Source organism: Esox lucius, chromosome 11 (genome assembly GCF_011004845.1).
Source record: "Esox lucius isolate fEsoLuc1 chromosome 11, fEsoLuc1.pri, whole genome shotgun sequence".
Taxonomy (NCBI): Eukaryota; Metazoa; Chordata; class Actinopteri; order Esociformes; family Esocidae; genus Esox; species Esox lucius.
In genome coordinates this window covers 8,387,881-8,397,948 of record NC_047579.1, presented here as the reverse complement: position 1 = coordinate 8,397,948, position 10,068 = coordinate 8,387,881, and the positions used below count along the sequence as shown (strand labels likewise).

General features: G+C 44.8%; 1 long non-coding RNA gene across 2 annotated transcripts; it reads right to left on the bottom strand.

The window, feature by feature from the left end:
• Positions 1 to 2,469: 2,469 nt before the first annotated feature.
• On the bottom strand, positions 2,470 to 9,528 carry LOC109615484. Of its 2 annotated transcripts, none has more exons than XR_002196470.3 (5): positions 9,191 to 9,528; positions 8,999 to 9,089; positions 7,806 to 7,865; positions 7,592 to 7,719; positions 2,470 to 2,802 (listed from the first exon to the last, which is right to left on the bottom strand). It is a non-coding gene; the product is annotated as an uncharacterized LOC109615484 (long non-coding RNA). The 2 variants fall into 2 exon arrangements; XR_002196469.2 differs by lacking the exon at positions 2,470 to 2,802 and adding an exon at positions 7,306 to 7,509.
• Positions 9,529 to 10,068: the final 540 nt, after the last annotated feature.

The window sequence follows — 10,068 nt, the reverse complement described above, 5'->3', positions numbered from 1 at the left end:
GCGGTCGGCAGCAGACTTCTGGCGAGCCCCGGCGCGCCGGATGTGCCGATGAGCTACGGAACGTGGCAGCATTGTCGTACTGACGACCCGCAAGACACCCAGGAGGCCCAGGATCGCCACGCAATGCCCGCTGAAGGTCCGCGTCCACGTCCCACAGAACCGGCGCCACAATGCACGAGGCGGGCAGAATCGGTGTCTCAACTACCCGCCTCACACCCGCGTCACACAACCGAGACAGCGCGTCTGCCTTGGCGTTTTTCGTACCCGGCACGTATGACAGCGTGAAATCAAACCGGGTAAAAAACAACGCCCACCTGGCCTGACGAGGGTTCAGTCTCCTCGCCGCCCGGATATACTCCAGGTTTCGGTGGTCGGTCCAGACTACAAACGGGTGTCTCGCTCCTTCGAGCCAATGTCTCCAAACAGTCAAGGTGCTAAACACAGCCAACAGCTCCCTATCACAGACGCCATAGTTGCGCTCTGCCTCACTGAGCTTCCGCGAGTAAAAAGCGCAGGGGCGACGCTTAGGAGGGGTACCTGATAGTTGGGACAACACAGCACCTATCCCAACCTCAGAGGCATCCACCTCCACTATGAACACAGTGACGGGTCGGGGTGAGCCAAAACCGGGGCAGAGGTGAACATTCTCTTAAGGGTGCGAAATGCCTCGTCTGCCTCGGCCGTCCAGGTGATCTGGCTCGGCCCACCCTTCAATAAGGAAGTGATAGGAGCTGCTACCTTGCCGAAGCTCCGTATAAACCTACGGTAGAAATTGGCAAACCCAATGAACCGCTGTACCGCCTTAACCGTGGTGGGAACGGGCCACCCCATCGGCGGAAATTCGAAACCCGAGGAAGGAGACAGCTTGCTGGAAGAACGCGCCCCAGCATGTCCCTAAACACATCGTTTACAAAGGACTGAAACACTGCCGGGGCATTCATCAACCCATACGGCATCACCAGGTATTCGTAGTGACCCGTGGTGGTGCTGAAGGCGGTTTTCCACTCGTCTCCCTCTCGGATTCTCACCAAATTGTATGCACTCCGGAGGTCCAGTTTTGTGAAGAAGCGCGCCCCATGCATTGACTCAATATATTGGGAAATCAGGGGGATAGGATATGAGTACCGGATCGTCAGTTTGTTTAACGCCCTTTAGTCAATGCACGGACGCAAACCCCCATCCTTCTTCCTCACAAAAAAGAAACTCGAGGAGGCGGGCGAGGTGGAACGGCGGATCTGCCCCTGCCGCAGGGATTTGGCCACATAGGTCTCCATCGCTGCGGTTTCTGCCTGCGACAGGGGATACACATGACAATAAGGCGGCACAGCATCTCCCTTTAGGTTTATAGCACAATCCCCGGACCGATGTGGTGGCAAACGACTAGCCATGGTCTTCGAAAAGAACAGTGCTAAATCGACATATTCCGGGGGAAGGCGCACTGCGGAGACACTGTCTGGACTTTCCACCGAGGTCGCACCAACGGAAACACCTAGACACCTCTCCTGACACCCCTGAGACCACCCTGTCAACACTCTCTGCGACCAGGAAATAGTTCGGTTGTGTCCCGACAACCACGGAAGACCCAGCACCACAGGGAAAGCAGGAGAGTGAATAACATGAAACTCTATCTGTTCGGTATGGGCGTGCTGTACGGTCATCGTGATAGGGACCGTGACGTGCTCAACGAGACCAGTGCCTAGTGGTTTGCTGTCTAAGCCCGTAATGGACCTAGGTTGAGACAATGGCACCAGCGGAATGCGCAGTTTCTGTGCGTAACCGCTGTCCATAAAATTCCCAGCTGCGCCTGAGTCTACGAGCGCCTTACACTGAGAGTTAGCAGGAAAATCAGGGAAGGCCACCAAAAGTGTCATGTGCTTCGCAGAGAGCCCTGACAGTGTGTGTGGTCTACTCACCTGACTCAGTGTAGGGGTGTCAGGCTTCCTCCGCTCGACCCTTTCTTGCTGGAAACAGTGGGAGGCAGAGTGTCCCTTCCTCCCACAAAAGGAACACTCCCTAGGCCGTACTGTCTCCCTACGTGCGGCGCCTCCCACTTCCATGGGTTCAGGTCTGGCGATGGGGTGTACCGGAGGGGGCTAGCAGATTGTCCAGCCGGATCGCCATGTCGACGAGCTGGTTGAATGTCAACATGGCGTCCCGGCATGCCAGCTCCCTACGGACGTCAGACCGTAAGTGGCACCGAAAATGATCGATAAGTGCCCTGTCGTTCCAGCCCGACCCCGCCGCCAGGGTCCTGAACTCCAGGGCGAAGGCCTGCACGCTCCTTGTCCCCTGCCTCAGGTGCACGAGACACTCGCCGACCTCCCTGCCGTCGGGCGGGTGATCGAACACGGCCCGGAAGAGGCTGACGAACGCCCGTAATGGGCCAACTCCGGCCCGTTAGTGGACCAAACGGAGTTGGCCCAGTCCAACGCCTTGCCCCTCAGGCAGGAGACAAGGGCCGAGACCTTCTCCCTATTCCCCGGGTGAGGGCTGAGGGAGGCAAAGTAGAGCTCCAACTGGAGCAGGAACCCAGAGCACTGGGTAGCGTCCCCGCCGAATCCCTGGGGAAAGCTCAGCTGTATGGTCCTCCTCGGCGACGGTGGAGACGATGGCAGGGGCACTCCAGCCAGGTCTTGTGACGGGGGTTGCTGCTCAGGTGGCAGCCTCGCCTCCAACCGCCGCATAGCGTGGACCTTCTCCGTCACGGCCTCCCCCAGGGACGCGATCATGTTCCCGTGTTGGAGAATCAGGTCGCTTCCCGCTGACTCCATTCGGCTGGTGTGGTATTCTGTAACAGTGTGTCTAGAGGCGTGTTGAAAAAAGGAGTCGAATGCAGGGATGCAGTCAAGGTAATGTATTGCTTTCTTAAGAAAAACAAGGCACGCAAAACTCAATAAAGCACAAGGCAAATACAGAACACTGAACATAGAACAATACCACACAAAGACGCCCAGAAACAAGGGAACTAATATAGGCAACCTAATGAGGGAATGGACACCAGGTGTGTGCAATAACAAGACAGGACAGTGCCGTGGGAGGAGGAGCGGCGTGGCTAGAAGGCCGGCCGAACGCCACGTCGGGAGGGGTGGCGCGCGTCCTCGTTACAGTAGTAATCTGTTCTTCATGTTACCTGCAATCTTGTAGAACTCCTACTTGATGTGGATGAATCTTCTGTGACCAAGGAAGGTGATAAATATGTGCACAATAGATTTCAATGCCAGACGTACATTTCTTATTGTGCGACAAATAGTGGCTTTATAGAGGTTTTCCGCATCACCGACAGCATACAGAAACATCCCACTTGCAAAGAATCGCAGTCCTACGCAGACCATCTGTGGGACAGTGAGAGCATGGCTCCGTGCTGTCCTGTGCTGTATGTTTGGACCCAGCAGCCTACACAAATATCTGATGCCATCACCTGAGTATCCGTACCTCTCAGTCAGATAACCGTCTGAAAAGGCCAATGGGTCTGCCCTATCTTGGAAGACTCATGCCTGAATGCTCGTCTGAGTATTAAAACTTCCTCATCAACTACATCATCCAACAAAGGGCAAGCCATTGTGAATAGGAAACACACAAATCGTCAGTCTATATATACTACATATTGACCTCTTTACGGATTTAATTGAAACCACATTTGCAACTTCATGAGCCATTTCTTATTATCTCATCAACTGCAATAAAATATATTATATGGATATTTTTCTCTAAAAGATTGGGGGTTTCTATGATTCTCTCGTCTTTTCACTTGACGAAAAAGTCAGTTATCATAAGAGTTATAGTATCAATAACATTCACGAATGAAAGAAAAACTAACGATGTTGTTCCATGAAATGAAACTGCTTTGGCAGTGTAAAGATCATCTTTAGTCTCACTAGCAATTGCTCGATTCCTGTTACTCTTCAATAAGTAAGTTAGTAGATACTCATGAGCCTATTACTGGCTAATAAGCTGTTAAAACGGCCAGTGGCAAAAGCCATACAGTACATAAATGCTATTTGAGGTGGGCCTAAACGTAATAAGTAACGTTTGTCAGTTTAAGACAATGCTTAATGGTGTCTAGCAAAATATTCAAACTTGGCTTGATGAGTGACAAAATGATCTAATGTCGAGATGCCATACCGACACTTGGCAAATGTATACCTCTGGGGCGTAGTGTTTAAACCCAGTGCGAAAACCAGGTTCAAATCCAGGGAGGGCAACAACATATATCTTGTTTTATTGCTGGCCGGCTGAACTAGGCTTACCTGGTTCCTTTTCTGGTTATCTGATTAGTCTCACTAACAAGTGGTTTTCTTTTGGCCACACAACTGTTTAGTCCCAATCCTGTGATTTCTTGTTGCATTATGTGTTTGGAAATGCTTTTACTTTCACAATAGTTCATGGCCGTGATTTTTTTTTTTTTTTAAACGATTGGATGTTACCAAGCAATTTTACCAGCTGAGTCAATTATGGCTTCAAAGGCCTTCTGAAGAGGGTCATTGGACTTTTCCATACGAATATTGAAATCGCCAAAAATTAGAATAATATCTGCCATTAGTACAAGTTTAGACAAGAATTATGGAAACTGACTGAGAAACATTGTGCCACTACCCGAGGGAGGGCACGGCCTGATGGACATTGCTTCTAGAGTCAAGGCATTCTGTCTTCAAGCAGCCCAGAGACTGTTGTACAGTGATTGTTCTACCTGGGTGGATACAGCACAAGCTCTAATGAGGAGGATGTTCAGTATGTCCCGGAAGATCAACACACCGCCTGGGATGTGGTTGTTCCAAGAGCCAATTTTACAATTCTTTATTTTCGGCCCCATACTTTGGATTGAGGCAGCCTTCGGGGAGTGGGGTGTAAGAAGCTGGGGCATTTGATCCAGATCATTGGAGGAGTTGGGAGAGAGAGCAGGGATTTGGCCTTTTGATTTGCTGAGGAAGGGTTAGGGTTGTTGGGGTTGCAGAGGATGGGTGTGGTGAACTCATTGTTGAGGGTGATAGGTAAGCATGAGACAGGTCTGTGTTGCATTATCAGCAGTATTTTGAGAAGGAAAGGCTGTATGAGAAGCTGAGAGGGGAGGGTAGGAGTTTGGATTTAGAGGGAATTCTGGGGGTGTGTGAAGGGAATTGGGGTGGTGGCAAGGGCTTTGTCTAAATGTCTTAGGGAGCCCAGGCTGAACCGAAGGGTGGACCGCCTCACGCTCCGGTACAGTAGGTGGCAGTATATGCACCTTTTGTATGGGTGCGATCCGCCAACAAATGACAAGAAGAAGAAACAAGAAGAAGAACAAGAAAACAAAGCACGAGTACATCCTGGGACAGTTGGTATAGTTTTTAAGACGTGACGTTGTTGTGAAATACAAATATAAATCAATTTCGCTAAAATGGTAAGCGGTTAAAGAACATTTATGTTTTTCGTGTCTTTGTTTACTTTGATAAAAATACTCAATGCGTTGTTACCTTTCCTCCTCCAACTTGCTAAAGTATAGTTTTTTAGTCCAACTATCTTTACAGCTTTGATTTATGATGTGTTCCTGTTCGTGGTAGTTTTGTGACAAAATACATTTCATGAAGAACATGTTTTTCTTAATGTTAAGCAGGGAATGAAACGGCACAATTTTTGGTTCCGACGAGGACAATAGAACGCATTCAAATTCACCCGCACCGGAAAAACGGCCAAAGAACGCCGGCTGATCTTGCGCGAGACCATAGCAAATGAATCGAAACGAACCTTCGCTGATGTAGCTTCAAGCTCGATTTCCTCAATATGGCACCAGAAAATATTATTGTACTACTTTAACCTAATTTCATGACGAAACTGAAAAGTAAAGACTGGTATAGGCAGTGCTTAATTTGTAAATCGGGAGGTACCTGAAAACATTGGGGCGCGAGCGATATGGATCCGGTTGGCAAATCGATGTAAATAGGTTTACAGCACATCGGTAGTGGAAAACAAAAAGCTAAACCTTTCACATTCTTGTCAGGCAGTGCTGAGTCTACAAGAAGCTGCAGTAATAGTTAACTTGATGAACTCTGATTGCGTTTAGTAGAATGCCTACAGTGCTAAGCGAACACAGTAATGGAAAAATAATTCAACCATCATTGCCTTGAAATGTTTATTTCTTTTTTATAAATTATATTTATAATGTGCTCCTATTGCAACTATAAAGTAAAATTAGGATAAGACCATATTCTTGCATGCAAAACTTTGCTGCCTTTGCTGTTTTCAGTCAGTTACTTTAAGCTGAGATGTGTAGCCTATTTAAGGAAAAAAAGCAGCCCCAACTTAAACAAAACAGTAGTAATCTCGGTTTATTTAAATGAAATTCATTAAAAGATAACAAGGGATTTTTTTTTAGCAGATTTCTCTGCTACAGCCTACTACCAATTCAAGAGAACAATGACAGCCCCGCAGAAACGGTACATGAACGAAAATGGGTCCATGCCATTTGTTTTAAAAACCACATTTACTGTAGCAGGTAGCTAGTACCTCGTTTTGGTTTATAGCTAAACCTAGCACTACTTAATACACTCACCTAAAGGATTATTAGGAATACCATACTAATACTTTGTTTGACCCCCTTTCGCCTTCAGAACTGCCTTAATTCTATGTGGCATTGATTTAACAAGGTGCTGAAAGCATTCTTTAGAAATGTTGGCCCATATTGATAGGATAGCATCTTGCAGTTGATGGAGATTTGTGGGATGCACATCCAGGGCACGAAGCTCCCGTTCCACCACATCCCAAAGATGCTCTATTGGGTTGAGATCTGGTGACTGTGGGGGCCATTTCAGTACAGTGAACTCTTTGTCATGTTCAAGAAACCAATTTGAAATTATTCAAGCTATGTGACATGGTGCATTATCCTGCTGGAAGTAGCCATCAGAGGATGGGTACATGGTGGTCATAAAGGGATGGACATGGTCAGAAACAATGCTCAGGTAGGCCGTGGCATTTAAACGATGCCCAATTGGCACTAAGGGGTCTAAAGTGTGCCAAGACAACATCCCCCACACCATTACACCACCACCACCAGCCTGCATAGTGGTAACAAGGCATGATGGATCCATGTTCTCATTCTGTTTACGCCAAATTCTGACTCTACCATCTGAATGTCTCAACAGAAATCGAGACTCATCAGACCAGGCAACATTCTTCCAGTCTTCAACTGTCTGATTTTGGTGAGCTCGTGCAAATTGTAGCCTCTTTTTCCTATTTGTAGTGGAGATGAGTGGTACCCGGTGGGGTCTTCTGCTGTTGTAGCCCACACCCCTAAATGCATTGAAGCAATTGCCATGTGATCGGTTGATTAGATAGATAGACAGGTGTTCCTAATAACCCTTTAGGTGAGTGTATGTGTGTAACTGATCTTCCCTAGTTTTTACAAACCGTGCAAGCTCTTTTCTGAAAAACAAATGTGGATCTGCTTCGTCTTCACTATTAGAACTCTCAAACAATAATTGATTGATAGATAAGCACTGCCATCTTGCAGATCTTCGGAGCCTGATACAGCTCCGTTGTCTGAAAGGATTAAATAGACCTAATTGGAAAACAAATTAATAAGTTTTACAATATAATCTATAACTTTTAAGATAATACTTACCATTTCTTACAGCTTGAACGCTTGGTAGAAAACGATTTAGTGTTTGTTGTCGGCAATTTTGCAGAGAAACAGTTCTTGTGCAGGGCCCAGAAGGACTTCGGGTAAATCTCGGTACGCCTCGTCAGAATCTGTAATTAAACATTTAAAGCTATATTTTTAAGAATGGGACATAACATGCTCTTTTATTTTACAGAACAATTAATAATATTCTTACCGTAAGCACCTGCTACGCTTTTTTGCTCCTCTTGAGCTTCTCGGTATGCCATGTCAGAATCTGTAATTAGAATTTTAAAACGATAAATTAAGTGTACGTAGAATAATGATTTATTTTTATAGAATTCTTAGGGTAAGTAGCAACATAGCGTAGGCCAGTCAGCAACACGAAAATACTCCGCAATGGCCGTTATGGCCACATATATGGGATTTTTACTTCTGTGCCCCTGAGAGTACGGTCCCACATTGTATTTAGAATGTTCAGTGACGTCGCTTAACTGCCAGATTCAAACTGTGCTTTCGCACGTGGGCTGGCCAGAGTCGGACGCGTTCAGCGCTGTCATATATCACAACTATGCAGTGTTTTCAACCTCATAGTGTTTATTTTAGGTTTCAGACATTTCAATACACATAAGCTCGAGTTAAATAATACATTTGGAGTTTGTCAAATACACACTGATGGCTGTGGAAGCAGCAATAACAATCTATTCAAATATAATTTGCCGAAGTGTTATTCATATCAGACAAACATAGGTGGAAGTAACTATTAAGTTTACTCTATTCTTCTCACAGTTCACCGGCCACTTTCTTGTATGTATTTTGGGAGAAACTGATTAATTACGTGCTCTAAATCCGACCGACAGGACAACATTACGGCACCCATCTCACATTATAGATCAAGATTATTTATAAAGGTTTTTAAAAGACCAAACACACACTCACTTAAATGTATTTGAGAATTAGAATGTCACAAACCCGACTCAACAGTGTGGCTGTTTGTCATGTTCACAGAACGAGAATATATAACTTGGACAAGAAGAAACTGTCAAGAATTTGTTCAAGTTACTGATCGGCGCATGCATATTTTTGGGTCATTTTAGAATCAGTAATAGTTTATTTTGTTTAAGTTACTTATTTTGGACAATGTTTCTTTCTGTATCTAAACTGCATTGCATGTTTTATTTTGTGCAAATAAACCTTTAACATTTATTGGTTCGCTTGTCACATTTTAACCAAATGCTTTCAAAAGGTGGTGGGGTCCTGGTCCACTGGGTGTCTCTGTAAAGCACTTTGTGACAACTGCTGTTGTAAAAAGGGCTTTATAAATAAGATTGATTGATTGATTGATTGAACATTAGTTTTATAAACAATTAATTATATTGAAATTAAATCAATAAATGAATTAAATCTCACCTATAACATATCTTGATGGAGAGGAACCGTCTGGAACTTCGGCCTCTTCTGCAGGCTTTGATTGCATTAAGTTGATAACTTCCGAATGAAACTGATCAAACGACATGTGAAAAATACCAGTTAAGAAACCTGTTTAAAGGCTTTCATCATCATCTTAGTTAAATATAATGTTACATTCGCATCATATCTTACCTTTTAATGTGTTGAGGGAGCAAAATCCTTTTTGGATTGGCGGGAGATTTTTCTTGAGACATTCCCTTGAGTTCTTCAACGAATGACTGAACAGTAAAGAGAGAATAATGAAACTATAACTGTTTTTGGAGACCTGTTTACCTACCTATTTTATTGCTTTTTTGACATTGGGTCATTCGGGTCTAGAGATGTCTGGTCAGGTTTGTGAGAGATGTACGATGGTGTCAAGCTTTTCATTTTAAATATCCCAACGTTTTAGATGAACTAATCTGACTATGTTAAACAAATTTTTACATACAGGGCCTGGTCATAAAATTTGAATCTCATCAAAAAGTTGATTTATTTCAGTAATTCCATTCAAAAAGTGAAACTTCTATATTATATTCATTCATTACACACAGACTGATATATTTCAAATGTTTATTTATTTTAATTGTGATGTTTATAACTGACAACTAATGAAAATCCCAAATTCAGTATCTCAGAAAATTAGAATATTACATAAGACCAATACAAAAAAATTATTTTTAGAAATGTTGGCCAACTGAAAAGTATGAACATGAAAAGTATGAGCATGTACAGCACTCAATACTTAGTTGGGGCTCCTTTTGCCTGAATTACTGCAGCAATGCGGCGTGGCATGGAGTCGATCAGTCTGTGGCACTGCTCAGGTGTTATGAGAGCCCAGGTTGCTCTGATAGTTGCCTTCAGCTCTTCTGCATTATTGGGTCTGGTGTATCGCATCTTCCTCTTCACAATACCCCATAGAATTTCTATAGGGTTAAGGTCAGGCAAGTTTGCTGGCCAATTAAGAACAGGGATACCATGGTCCTTAATCCAGGTACTGGTACCTTTGTGTGCAGGCACCAAGTCCTGTT